This window comes from Cibotium barometz, chromosome 5 (genome assembly GCF_041138505.1).
Source record: "Cibotium barometz isolate CiBa-2024 chromosome 5, ASM4113850v1, whole genome shotgun sequence".
Taxonomy (NCBI): domain Eukaryota; kingdom Viridiplantae; phylum Streptophyta; class Polypodiopsida; order Cyatheales; family Cibotiaceae; genus Cibotium; species Cibotium barometz.
The window spans coordinates 9,011,871-9,026,010 of record NC_141050.1 but is presented as its reverse complement, the minus strand read 5'-3'; positions in this window follow the sequence as shown (position 1 = coordinate 9,026,010).

Genomic DNA, 14,140 nt, shown 5'->3' with positions numbered 1-14,140 from the left:
GGCTCAAAATTCACACTGTTCTCTGGCACTGCTCCCCCAGCCACTCAGAATCATTTTTGATGCATTTATAATCAAGTTGAGTAATTTACAAGAAAAAATACCTTTAATCATGTGTAAAAATACATTATTTGTCATCCAATGCATCAGAATTGCTCCTGAAGGGCTAGGGAAGCTGTGCCAAAACAGTGCGAATTTGGGCTCTACAACAGTGATGCATGCTCAAAATTTGCACTGTTCTGGCACTGCTCCCCCAGGCTCCCAGGGTCATTTCTGATGCATTCACAAAAACATTGATGATACAAACTAGAAAAAACAATAATAAGAAGTGATACATCATCTTTACAAAAGCTTTCTTACAATATTGAGCTTCCTTCTCTTGTTGTTGGGCAGAGTGTGCTCAAGGAGTGATTGGGCTATTTCTTGAGGATCCTCTATGCCTATGCTTTTGGCTATACCTATACGAGCAAGAAGCTTACCCCTAAATCCAGAACCAAAAACATCGAAGGCAAGGGATTTTTTTAATTAAAACTATACATTTGGTGCTCTGTGCCATAGAGGCTACACAGAGCACCTTAGAGAGGGCTTTCAAAAAGAAGAGAGTGAAGGCAGATTGAGGGGTGTAGTCCCTGTGGATAATGGCGATGCCATCCACAGGAAGTCAACCAAGATAGTGCGCCAATGCAGCATCGTGTCCATGGACCTTGGCCTGGTCTTTTCTGCCGCTGCCTCACCCAGCAAATGCATCAATTTCAACCACCCTCTGTAATCAATTTCAACCACCCTCTGCAATCAAAGAAAAAATCAAAATATTTTCCTATACTCCAATGGATGCATGCATAGCATAGAAAACTCCAATGAGGCTTTGGAGTGGTTGTTCCTCAATATAATTAGAGGGGAAAATATTTGCAGAGAGACATGTTGGATATGATAATTCAACTATGAATATTGATTAAGACATACTCAAGGTAGATCAAAGCTTGTACAAAACATCATGAACATGAGGGACAAAAACTAGTATATGCAGAAATTGCTTTGAGATTAACACAAAAAGACACTAATTATGATTAGGCATGAACCAAACTTACATAATCACTTGATCACAACTTGTACCTTATTTAGAGACCCCTCTACCCTATTTTTAGTTGCATGAGTTGCATGTTTCACTATTTTTTGATTTATTTCTCTCCTAAAAGACCTCAAAAATAATAAAAAACGAAAACGTGACTCAGAGCTATCAGTAAGGACTACCGAACTGTCAGTTCAGAAAGGAATAAAATAATCTTTTGTCTAACTAACACGATTTTGCATTAAATATCTCCTTAGTTTTTTTTTGTTTTCCGAAGATTCCGCATCTCTTTTGACGACATGTGCAGGCCTCTCATAAAGAATCCATCACTGAACTTAATGATTGCATGGATACCGCCACACCTCCACGATTCATGTTACAAGAAGACTATGAGATTGACAAGCAAACTTTGCAACCTCAGAAGCACAAAAAATGGCCGATACTAGTGAGTCACAATCTCAGAAGAAGCGATTACACCATCTGCACATCGACTTAGAAGAACAATATGCTCCTGCACAGAAAAGACGAAAGGATACGGTGCTGAATGCTCAACGGGAAAATATGAGAAGAGAAGGGCTTCAACATATTGACTTATGGTGCGATGGAAGCATATATCCAAAATGTCTAGTAAAAAACTCTACGCCTCCATTTGTCAATCCAACCACACTACTGAGGTTTGCGGGCGATGGACAAAATGGACTTCTTGGTTATATTTCAGCGCAGTCTGCATTTGCAGAAACATATAAAACGATGCACCTACAAGAAAAGGGGGCCAGGATGCAAGAGATAGCCATTCGTGCAAAAATTGGAGCAGCAGTTTGCAGAATGAAATTGAGGAGCATTCAAAGAGTAAAAAAGAGTTGACAAGAGCAAGAAGGAAGAGAATCGTGCTTGGAGACAGACAACGAAGCAGGAAGATTAAAAACATTGCAAATTTGAAGGCTGGGACTGGTGGATGCAAGCGAAGAATTCAGGAAGCAAGGCTAGTTTGAAATTTTTCATTTTTTATACTCAAAAAGGCTCTCAAATGACTATATCTATTTTGTCCATTAACGCAAAACAAGAATGGAGGTGTTGAATAATATAGGCATATTGTGTTGTTACTATAGGAAACTACTGAAGCCTGCAAAAGAAAATATGGATCCCAACCTTCTTCCTGTTAAACAAATGAAAGGATTGCTTTCTTGTGGTGTAGCAAAAGGTTTGATTGAAGAAAAAAAATACAAAACAATCAAACGGAATGTTATACAGGACTTTATATCCAATAATCAAGTTGATGGCACTACAATCCAAGAGGCTCTTGATGTTAGTGGAGTTAGCAGGAAGGGATATAGTTCGATTTTCCATGCGATATCCTCAACTTTGAGAGATCAAAGGATTAAGCGAGTTTTACTGCCAAATCCAGCAACCGTGTGGAGGATAAGAGGTCATTTGAATGAAAGTATAGATGAGTTTATTGGGCAATATATCCATATCGAAGAAATATTTTATGGTGGTAAAGGAACCACTGTGTATGACCCTTGGAACAATATATTTGTAGATATACAACAACTTCAAAGAAGAATGGTCGAGTTTTATGGAATAACATTTGAGGAGTGCAAAGGCATTTTGAAATTTGTTATCAAACTGGATGAGTGTGAGGTTGTAAAGGAAAAGAAAATGGAAAGGATTACTATTACATTGATGAATGGAGCACTTGATACATCATTGACTGAAGTATTTTAGTGTGCAGTCGGAGAAACACATATGGTAGTTAGGCTCGTTCCAGGTATGATCATTTTTTGTTTCGTATTTGATTTTAGTCATTGTTTTCAAATCTTTTATAGTAAGACTTTTGTTTTCTATAATCACAGGTGAAGACAGAAGACCATGAAACACTAGATTGGGTGTTTCACCACACGAAAATACCAAGAATAATTAAAAGACAAGTGCAAGGAGAGAATCTCCATGTTGCAGAAAAAGGTGATTTTCAAGTAGAGTGGCACATGGCGGGGGATCTTAAAACACTTAAGTGCATGTATAACGTTAGTAAAGGAGGCAACTCAAAGTCTCCTTGTCTTTACAGCAAAGAATCAGCTCAAGTAATGGATTCCAAATGGTGGAAGAGAGCACCTAATAGAGATAAAGTTGACCCTGACTTCAAGGCCATTCTTGACATTCCACTATGTAATGTTCACATATGCACATCGCATGCTCTATGTCAAATTATTGAGAAATTGGTATTTTTGTATATTGGATTTGCTTGGAAACTCCGTCCCGAAAAAATAGAAAGGATGCTCTTCAAGCATTGGAAAAAGTGTTATCCGATATAGGTCTGCATGGAGGTGATGTTCATATCACAAAGGATTTTAAAAAGTCTACCAATGGCAAGGAGGTACCAATCAAGCCCTTTATTGGTGGTGTTAAGGCAAGAAGATTCTTGTCTCGACCCAAACACAGTAGTAAGCAAGTAAGGCAAGGTAGAAAAATTTCAAGGATTAATTATGGATTGTGGAAGCAAGTCCATAATGCCGTGAAAGATCATGAAGCAGATGGGGAAGCACGAAATGTGAAGGCAGAGGTGTGGAGGTCTCTTCATCAACTCTTCATGTTCTGTGACAATGTAACATGGACAAAGAGTGATTACAAGAACTTTGAAGAGGCAATTAAACATTTTGGGAAGTCAATGAAAGATGCATGGACAGCCTACAGTATAACTCACTACATGGTAAAGTTTTGCTATCTTCTTTTACTTAAGTGTGATCCTCTTTTTTTTTATAACTTACTATGCATTCTTATGTCTCTGTGAAAACAGCATATCATCTACAACCACCTTCCCTATTTTGTCAAAAAGTATGGATGCCCAGCAATTTGGTCTACCCACCCAAGGTATGGAGAAGTCTCACTACATGGCACGTAATGCATTTTTCAGACACACACAACACTACGGAGGGAGTCAAAAGGCAAATAGTCTGAAGGAAGTCTTCCAATGGTTTTACTGAGGCATTCTACAGAGGCTGCTGCATGCTAAAAGAAAAGTTGCTAGTTCCAAAGTCAAGCTTGCTTTTATTCTAGCCCAAAAGCAAAGACGAAGACAAAATTTGGACAATTCAATGGCAGCAGAGAGACATAGACAATGGAGGGATTCGAAGATATTTAGAAACCATAAATGGACAAGTAAATATGAATAGCAGTTTGTAACTTATTGGTGTTATGTCCACATGTTTTCAAACTCAATCAATAGATTTTTATTTTGTGGAACAAGTGACTCTTGGTGTTATGCCTATATGTTTTGAGACTCCATCAAAAGTATTTCTTTTGTAAAACATGTGATCTATATTAACAAGCATCAATACATCCATGAGCTACACACAAAAAATTCAATCAATACTACTTAATTATGCTAGACACACTATTGATCCTTACCAATAAGGTACTGAGTGTCAAACATTTTTAGAAGCTACTGAGTGTGGGAAGACTCTACTGAAGTGTCGTACGGTGATGGGACAAATGCAAAAGGGTACTGATCGTCCGTACGGACAAGGAATTGATGAGGATCAAAGACTTTGTACAAATCAGTTCAACTTCAACATAATGTTTGTGCTATATTTGATGACTAAATCCTATTACTCCCAGGGCCTGCCAGTCGGAACTCTCTTTTTGAACTTGATTGGACTCTTTTTCTTCCTTGTTGGCTTGATGTCGACTGTGTGTTTATCAATGCTTGCCTCTGTTGCTTGTCTGGGAGGGGTATCCTTGTCTTCAGCTATCTCCACGTGTTCTTCTTCTTGGATTGTGTCACCTGATGCAATCATGGGTGGCTCTCGAAACCTTATGAGCTTGTGTTTTCCATAGCCCTCCAGACATTTGGGCTCCTTAACACCACATGCTAATGCATAAGAAGTGTAAGACAAAAAGTAAGAGGCCCTAGAGGCCTGCTTATTCACATAATCCCCAAATATATCTATGGTAGACAATCTTTCTATTAAAATGATCTTTTCCTTTTGCCATGAAAGATCATGTCCACCTAAAACCCTAGATAAACATTTAAAGAAGTAAACAATGGCTTCTCCATTGTTGCTCAACTACCTATGGTAAATCAAGATCTTAGCACTGCCTAGATCATGAATATAATGAGCTAGGCTTGACATTTTGCCAAACCCAGCCGGCCTGCTTCCACTTGTTCTCTCGAGGAATGTGTCATCCTCAATTTGTAGCTGCCACATATCAAACGATTGGAGTGAGACAATAATACACAACTACAAAACATTTAAACACAAGATAAAGTATTTGATTTGAAGTAACAAGATCATACCTTCTCATTTTCATCAGCAACAAGAAGTTCATCTTTCCAAAGATTTATTCCTCTCCCCTCCAGTCCAGCCTCTTCCTTAAGCTTTCCCTTGTATAGTGTTGAGAGATTCATAGCTTCCTGTGTGAGCTGGAAGGCAGCTTCATCTGGCTCTTGGAACTTTTCAGCCTCTTTGAAACAAATAGTAAGGGCCTCTGCAGGATCAAAAGTTGTTTCCAAAGCCAATAGTGAATGGTCATCCAGGCTATGCCAACCTCCTTGTTAAGCCTTGAAGCCTGAGCAATAAGGGAAATGGCATAGTCCTCCCTCAAATTGAACATACACTCTATATCATGGAGGAAAACATAATCTTTACCACCAATCAAGACACCTGGAAGCATGGGCACTGCATAGTTGCTGCTCTGAACATCAAAATCTTCAACTGGCTGTGCTGCCCTAAGAGTTTCAGTCCTCAGTTGAACAAGGTCAAGAGAAGCCACTTACAGCCCCTCATCCTGGAGGTTGATATCTTCTTCTTGCTCTGCCATTTCTGTTGCCATAGGAACATCCTCTTTTTCCTCTGCTACAGATGTGTCTTCTTCTTTAGCCTCCTACCCTTGCTCTTCTAGAGAGTGCTGATGGAAGACAATGTACATAAGGAATGCCATGGTTTCCTCAAGCACTCTACACTTTCTGGTGTGCAAGTTACAGCTGAATTTATATTCCTCAGGCAGGCTGTCAAATCTTCTATTCACATGGTACCTCAGCCTGTCAATGGAGAGAATATGATTTATATGCACAAAAACCTTTTCACCTTCCACAATCCTTCCTGCCTCTATGAAGGTATCCCAATGATCTGAAAGAAAATCTCTGTGATGCTCCAGTACAGAGCTCATAGTGAACTCCCTGTTGAAAATACTGTGGTATATGTGGAAGTTCCTCTGAGCCTTACACTTGTGAAGAAAGTCAAATAGGAGCAAATCTGGAGATTTGTCCTCTTCTGGTTCCTTTTGTTTTGAAAGGGAAGACTCAGCTTTCTGCTCCAGTCTCTTGCTTTTGCCCGAACAAAAATTTATATATCATGAATTCTATATGCTGACATATGCAATCAAGGAATGTATAGGATATCACCAAACAACTCTCTTCATGAGCACACATGACTCACCTGGTGATTGCTGTGGTCTAAGTATAGCAGCAGAAATCTAGCTTCCTCTTGAAAGGAGGGGCCTGAGAATCAATTGTTCCAAAGCAAAAACTTTTCTCATCATCAAGGAAGAAATCCCCAAGGCCAAAGAAAGCAAAACAATGAGGAAGAAGTGAAAACCAAAAGGGACACAGGAATTTGCAAGAAAACGCGATGTAGGGCCATTTGGAAAATGTCAAGTACTCTCCTCGCGTTTTGTTGCAAATTCTCCATTTCTATTGACATCCATCTCCAATCAAATGCTAGGATCATCTCACAGTGTCCTGGACAGTAGATGATACTAGGAAGAATTCCCCAGGGCCAAAGAGAGCAAAACAATGAGGAAGAAATGAAAACCAAAACTAATATAAGAATTTGTAGGAAAACGCGATATAGGGACATTTGGAAAATGTAAAGCACCCTCCTCGCATTTTGTTGCAAACTTCTAGGTCCTATTGATATCCATCTCCAATCAAATCCTAGGGTGCTGTACCAGATTCCTGGGCAGTAAGATTCAAGACTTCTATGGATGGAAGATATATATATCAAAAAACATTGAAAAGAATATAGATCTCTGACCTTTCTTTTCCTTTTCCATGCTGTTGGAGTTGCACTGGTGATTCTTCAGCTCTCTTCCAAACTTGAGCTGCAGCCTAGGTAACCTGGAGATTTGGCAGTGGTAGTAGTCTTCAGGCAGGTTGCAGTCTGGATGGAGTGTGTTGGGTAGGAAGGGATCAGAGGGGGAAGGAAAAGGATGATGGGAGGGTGTTGGCAGGGATGAAAGACGGGGAGGAAAGAGTGTTTATGGATCTGATTATGAAATCATGATTGGCACAAGTTCCAAGGCAAAAAGTGCCATTCACACCTGCCAAGTTTCAAACTCCAAGAGATCTGGGTCCCATCCACACGTGTGAAAAAACGACTCCATTCCACACGTGTGGTATTTATTAGCTGCTTTGTTTGTATTTTGCATTAATCTTTTCCCTCCTGTTTAATCTCTCCTATCTGGGCCCTCCCCTCTCTTGCCTCTCTACCTCCCTACTCTGCACCATCAGCATCTGGACCAGCAGCAAAGGTTCATCCCCAGCACAGGGTACTCATCAAGCACAGCACACCTACAGATAGCTTCCAGGTCAGTAAGACTCTCTATATCCTTTTCTTCTTGTTTAATAGTATATGAGGATAAGGTACTGAGTGATGTGATGTAGCTTAGATATTAAGATAAATATTATATGCATTCCTTAGCTTTTTCCATTGCAACCACAAGCAGGAAGACTTTTGAATTGGGCTGGTTGAGTGAGAGATTGATCACTTCTTGCCTTCCATAGACTCAATCCATCTTGTACCAAGTTGCAAACACAGTGAAATGACTGAAGGCATGTTCCAGTATGATGCCTCATGAATTTGCAGCAAAATGCGAGGAGAAGGCTTTAGGAATTTCAAACAGCCCAAATCGCATTTTGTTACAAATATAAAATTGTTGCTTCATCCACCCCTATCATTGTGATTTTGTGTCTTTCTAAGCTATCCAAGGCTGTACACTCCTTGCATAAACTCAATCCATATTGTTTTTAGTTGTAAAGACAGAGAAATCACTATAGGAATGTAATAGCATGTTACTTCAGGTATTTGCAGGAAAACGCGAGAGTGAGCTGTTAGGAATTTCAAACTGCCGAAATTGCATTTTGTTGCAAATTTATAAATGTTGCTTCATCCACCCCTGTCATTTCCTTCTTGTATCATTCCATGTTCTCCATGGCTGTAATCTCTTTCCATTGCTTTGTATGCAGCTTGTCAGAGTGATGGTAGGAACCAAGTCAACTGCAAGGAGGGCTGGCAAGGGGCCAGGGCTTGCAGTAGCAGTAGCAGCTGGGGCAGCTAGTGTGCCTCCAAAAGGGAAGAGCTGCACATGGCAGGAAGGGGAAGCCAATGAGCCTACTCCAGCAAAAGGCCAAGAGATTGAAACATGGTGCAGGTGTGCTAAAGAAGATCAGGAAGAAGCAACAGAAAGCTATAGGCTTTGCAATCCTCAAGGCACCTTTTCAGAGACTAGTGAGAGACATATGTGATAGTTGGCACCTTGGTTTCAGGTGGAACAGGACTGCCATTCTTCCCCTACAGGAAATGGCAGAGGATTACTTGGAGAAATATTTTGAAGATGCAATGCTGGTAGCAGCCCATGCTCACAGGGTAACTCTGATGGCCAAAGACTTCAACACTTTGTCCAGAGTGAGATGGAGGTATGACAAGCTGGTCCATCCTGTGGAATGGCAGGACATCAAAATGAGAGACATATTATTAATTCCACCTATAAGAAAGTTGAAGGTAGATGAGGTTAAGGTTGTTGAAGTAACCCACTCAATGAGCACAGAGGGAAAGCTGCTTATGAGGAGTCACTGAAGCAACAAATAAAAGAATCCAAATCTGTTATAGATGTGGAGACTGTACAGATGGAGCTGCAGATACAGAGAAGGTTGCAGGAGCTGGGCCCTAACATAGTTGTCCATATTGAGGATGAAACTTCAGTGAATAATTTTGATTTGACAAAACCATGCTTGGCAGCATTGGCTCATAAGAATGAGTATTGCTCAGATACTATCATTCTTGCAATGCTCTAGTAAGTGTCTTTTATTTTACATTTGTTGCAAGATAATCCTTCTTGTACCTCCTTTACACCCTACCCTAATTATTGTTTGGTCCAATGCAGCATGATGAGAAGCTGGCTTAACCACGCTGTACAGCATATAGTTCATATTATTGATCCTGCCATTTCCTTCAAGTTAAGAGATCCAAAGGAAACTCCCATGGATATTTCCAATTGGTTTAGATACTGCGATTTTAATGTTGTCGATATTTTGCTACTTCCATACCATAACAAGTATGTGGGTGACTGCTTCTTTTGGGATTTTTCTTCAAGATTGAGAACTCTTGTAGCCTTTGATTTCTTAATGCTTTTTCCCTTACGCAGTGACCACTAGAGCTTTGCTTCTATTGACATCCAGCAGAAGCAATGCTTTTTATTCAACTCTCTTAAAAACACACAGAGAGAGCTGAAATTGTAAGTGGTGTGTGTGCTATTTTTAACTTTAAACTTCATTATTTTGATTTAATGCACACTAACTGAATTTTATGTATTGCAGTTGTATTAGAAGGCTTCTAGATGCATTGGATCATTGTCCTCCTAATGTCAATCTTTGGATTCAATAGAGCCATTAGATTTAGAGGTAGAAAGTCATTCCCTCTACTGATGTCTATTTCATGCTATGCCTTTGAACTTATTGAATAATTTTGTTTTGTTCAGATATTAACAGTTTCTAACATAACTTTCCAACGGTACAAACACCACAACAAGATGATTCAAGTAGCTGCGGCGGCTGGAGAGTGCTGATTAGTGCCAAATATATACTTTCAAGATATTTTGAGATAGGACAGGCAGAGCTTGTAAGAAAAAATAATTTTCATTTAGCTTCAAAATAATTGATATTGGTACAAAGTCATTGCAGATGAGAGAAGATAGCTTCAGCTCAAACTATGTATATAGTTTCAGAGCTGATACAATTTGGAAGTTTTTGAAGTATGCCTCCCCCAAACCTATTGTACCAGCTACTGTCGAGTTGGGTGAGAGCTCTAAAGTCCGAGAAGGTGTCAAACACCTTGATGACACAGATGATGCTGATGTGGTGCCACAGGAACAAGGACCTAGTGCTGATGAGGAGAAGCCACAAGAACAAGGACCTGCTGTGCTGATGTTATTGAGGAGAAGATGGAGCAGCAGCAAACAGATGCTCCAGGGGCAGTAGAGGAGACAATGGAGCAGCACCAAGAGACTGTACACGACAGGATGGAGTAGCAGAAAACAGATTCTCCAAAAAAAGATGATACGGTGAGCTTGGACCATGTAGAGCAGCCTCTAGATCAGCCTGTAGATAAATAGAAAATGGTTGTCAAGAATATGTTCTACATATATAATTAAACACTTATGTATAAAATTTTACTTTATTGAATATAATACCTTTGTTTATGGAGTCTGTGTTATCTCAATTTTCAAATTTTCAATGTCTTTGCATTTTATTTAACTCTCTCTTCTTTTGAGCACCTGCAAAAAAGCAATATGAAACAATAGGGTAAAGTAAACTAATAGCAGTGCTTAATGAGACTAGGATAAGTCAGATGGTGTACCTTCTTATTGTTGTAGATAAATAAAAAGTCCTTTGAAATAGAACCTTCTGTCTCAAACAGAATGTCATTGCGCAATTGAGCTAGGGAGCAACATTGTCTTAATGAGATATTGACTAGCACATCACCATTCTCAACAACATCAATATCAAGAAGTTTATTTTCTGCACCAAAAGAATCTTCATCTTGATCCACTGGGACTAGTTTTGTACCTAGCATTCGACTGCGCTTATAATAAAAAGAAAAAAATAAAATTTTGTGATGCAACCATGTACTTCAGTTGCATAGAAGGTTGGACAACCTCACAAAACACTGAACTACATGTCTTCTTATCCCAACCTTTATCCAAAAATTGTGGCATGCATGCCAGACTTGTTGCTTTAACTGTGAACATTGTTTTTGAAACCTTCACTGGAAAGGTATTAAACAAGTCTACAAAAATTGTGAGAGGCATGCATAAAGAAATTTTTATTATCCTTGTGGCAATATTGGGCCTCAGAGCTTTCTGTACTTCTTTGAAAAGCTTGGCCCTATATGCCTCTGTAACACTAAAATGTGGGAGAGGCCAATCCACTGAATTCCATGCCGGAAGGTCTTGTTTTCTTAACACACCATGTGTGTTAGCATTGTCCAGCAACAACTGATAAAAATGATCAGTAAAAAATATACCCGATTGAGCTAGCTCTATTGCACATCGACCTTGGTATTGTTGTTCTCCTATCGATCCATGCAAAACATCTATAAATCCCAGAATACAATCGATGTTTTGCCATGTCTCATACGATGAAGGGTATAAATCTGAAATAAAATAACACAAGAATGTCAATAAGCCAAGAAAGAAAGCTTCATCTTAAAAATCCATACACCTCATAAAGAACAAAACCACAATAGAAAAATATACAATTAGGCCTGTGTTGCGGAAGATCATTTGGATAGTCTCTCAAGACAAGTTCTTTATGCATGTACACATGCTGAATCAAAACTTCTTTCACCGATATCTTCCCTCTGGTGATTTTAAAATCTTGTACTCTTCCCTTCCATGACGCCAAGAAAATGTTTTTTTGTCTGGGATCTCTTTCTTTTGCTAGGTTGCATGAGCACCCATGCTCCTTTCGAAACACTAAACCTTTCCCAAGTTCCTTCCGTTTTGACTGTACTTGAATTCTCTACCGAAGAAATAGAAGAAGCAGGACAACGGGGTAAGGATGTGCGGTATAATTCTGCCTTCATAGCATTATCATCCACAGAGCGTCTTCCACAAGAACGGCCATAGTTTTTATTCACCATGGAGACCTTGTGAATCTGTAACAACAGCAAAGTAATGTAAACAAGATAACAAAGTGAAGTTTCAAGAAAGAGAAAGTGGGCAGACAGACAGTTGACAAGAAACATCTGACTCTAAGCCAAACAGGATCAAGGGAGCAGTTAGACAGAGTGCTCAGGGGTTGGACCCTTCATCCCCACTTAACCTTGTGTCAAATGGGGGTGATAAAATTTATCGAGAAAAAGTGATAGTATATTAGGTGCTCAAATTTTATGGAAAGTCACATACCTAAGGTGCTTGTTATTTTAGATAAAGCCCTAAACTTGTCAATTTGGTGCGGCCAAATTTCCAAGAGTGTTAGTGTGTAGTTGGGTAGGTGTGGAATTGTTTTCACACTATGCTTCACCATGGTATCCATGAGGTGGATCCACAAATATTTGGGAAAGTTCTTAAAGAACTTTGCTACTTGTATTCATAGTGAAGTTGAGTCTAAGGCCTCTATCACTACCTAGTGGGACTCATAATTAAATATTGAACCGTAGAGTTCAAAAATTGGCATAGTTGTTGATTAGATGTTGGATCAACAATAAGTTGGTGTTGGAATGCCCCATACTCTGTGTCGTAGTGCCAAAGGTTTTGAGTCAATCTAGATGAGCACTTCACAGTAAGTGGCTCGAGCGTCTTGTTAAAGACGGCTCTGTAAATATCCCAACTTGAGAAGGGTATATTCATGGGTACAGAGTTACTCTTAGAGGAGTGTGGAGTTACTCAACCAAATCGAGGGAAAGATTTGGTGTTTTGATAGATAGGGTAAAGTGGATGTTGTTCCTCTTTACTTTGCTACTAGGAAAAAGAATAATCATACACATTTGTGTTTTGTAATATGTTTATGAAGGCATATAGGACCCATTATTTTTTTATTGTCATAGGTTACAGTTGGGTAGTATATTGCCACCTACATGTATGTAGTGCATTGCCACTGTAATGAGGAGGTAACAAAGATTTGTTATACGCCAAACTTCATATTGGTATTGAACACAATTTTAATGTTGTGTTATTCATGTCAAAGCAGTCTCAAAGTATAGAGATTGATTTTGTTTGTCTATCAGTGTAAGGTGTGTTGGAGGCATACCTAATCCACATATTTATTCCCATAATTGAAATGGTTTACGATATTGTTTCACATTAGTAGAGGTGTCCAGTGAGACCACACTTGTAGAGGTGTGTCTGGTTTACGATATTGTTTCACATTAGTAGAGGTGTCCAGTGAGACCACACTTGTAGAGGTGTGTCTGGATGGTGCTATTAACTTTTGGATGTGACCATAGATAGCCCATAAACATGTTCGTAGAGACATGGTTGGCCGTAGAGACATAGATATATATTGCCAAGCAACCAAAGTGGTTGTAGGAGTAGACATGTGGATAGGCATGTATCTACTCGTTGACTGGGAGTGGTACTCTTATTGGTTCATGTTACTTTTGATTTTCTAGTAGTGAATAGACACTATACATCACATAGACGTTGTCTATATGGAAATCATCTTCGTTGCAAGATGTGTAAACTATTCTTGAAAGACTGGGCTGGGAGTGGTACTCTTATTGGTTCATGTTACTTTTGATTTGACAAGATCAGAAGCTGCTGGTGAGTCGAACTCAACCTGGTAGTAGCCACACCCCAAAGGATGAATATCTGCGATCTTTGCTGGCGCACCTAGGAGGCTAGGTTGAAGATCTCTGAGTTAGCCTTGAAGGATGCGACAGTCGTAGCGAGAGGCTGTAGGTCCACTTTGGAAAACAAAGGCAGACACTATATATCACATAGACGTTGTCTATGTGGAAATTATCTTTGTTGCAAGATGTGTAAACTATTCTTGAAAGACTGCAAGAACTTTTGAGAGAGAAAGTGTAGCTTTTCCTAGACTATATGTAAGGTCAATTGAACTTTACCACATTATAGAACAATTTGCTAAAGACCTATAACAATTGCACAAATTTGTTAAATTAAAGTCCATGTGGTTTCTAACCACAAGAGAAAAACTTCTTTAATGTCATAGAACATGCAAAGGAATTCCTTCAATGTCAGAGCATTATGAAGTTCTTGAGGATTTGAGAACTTCTTGTGTATACTAAAGGCATGATGTTATTCAATGCCTTAGTAGCAATTTGTGTTTTATTGACA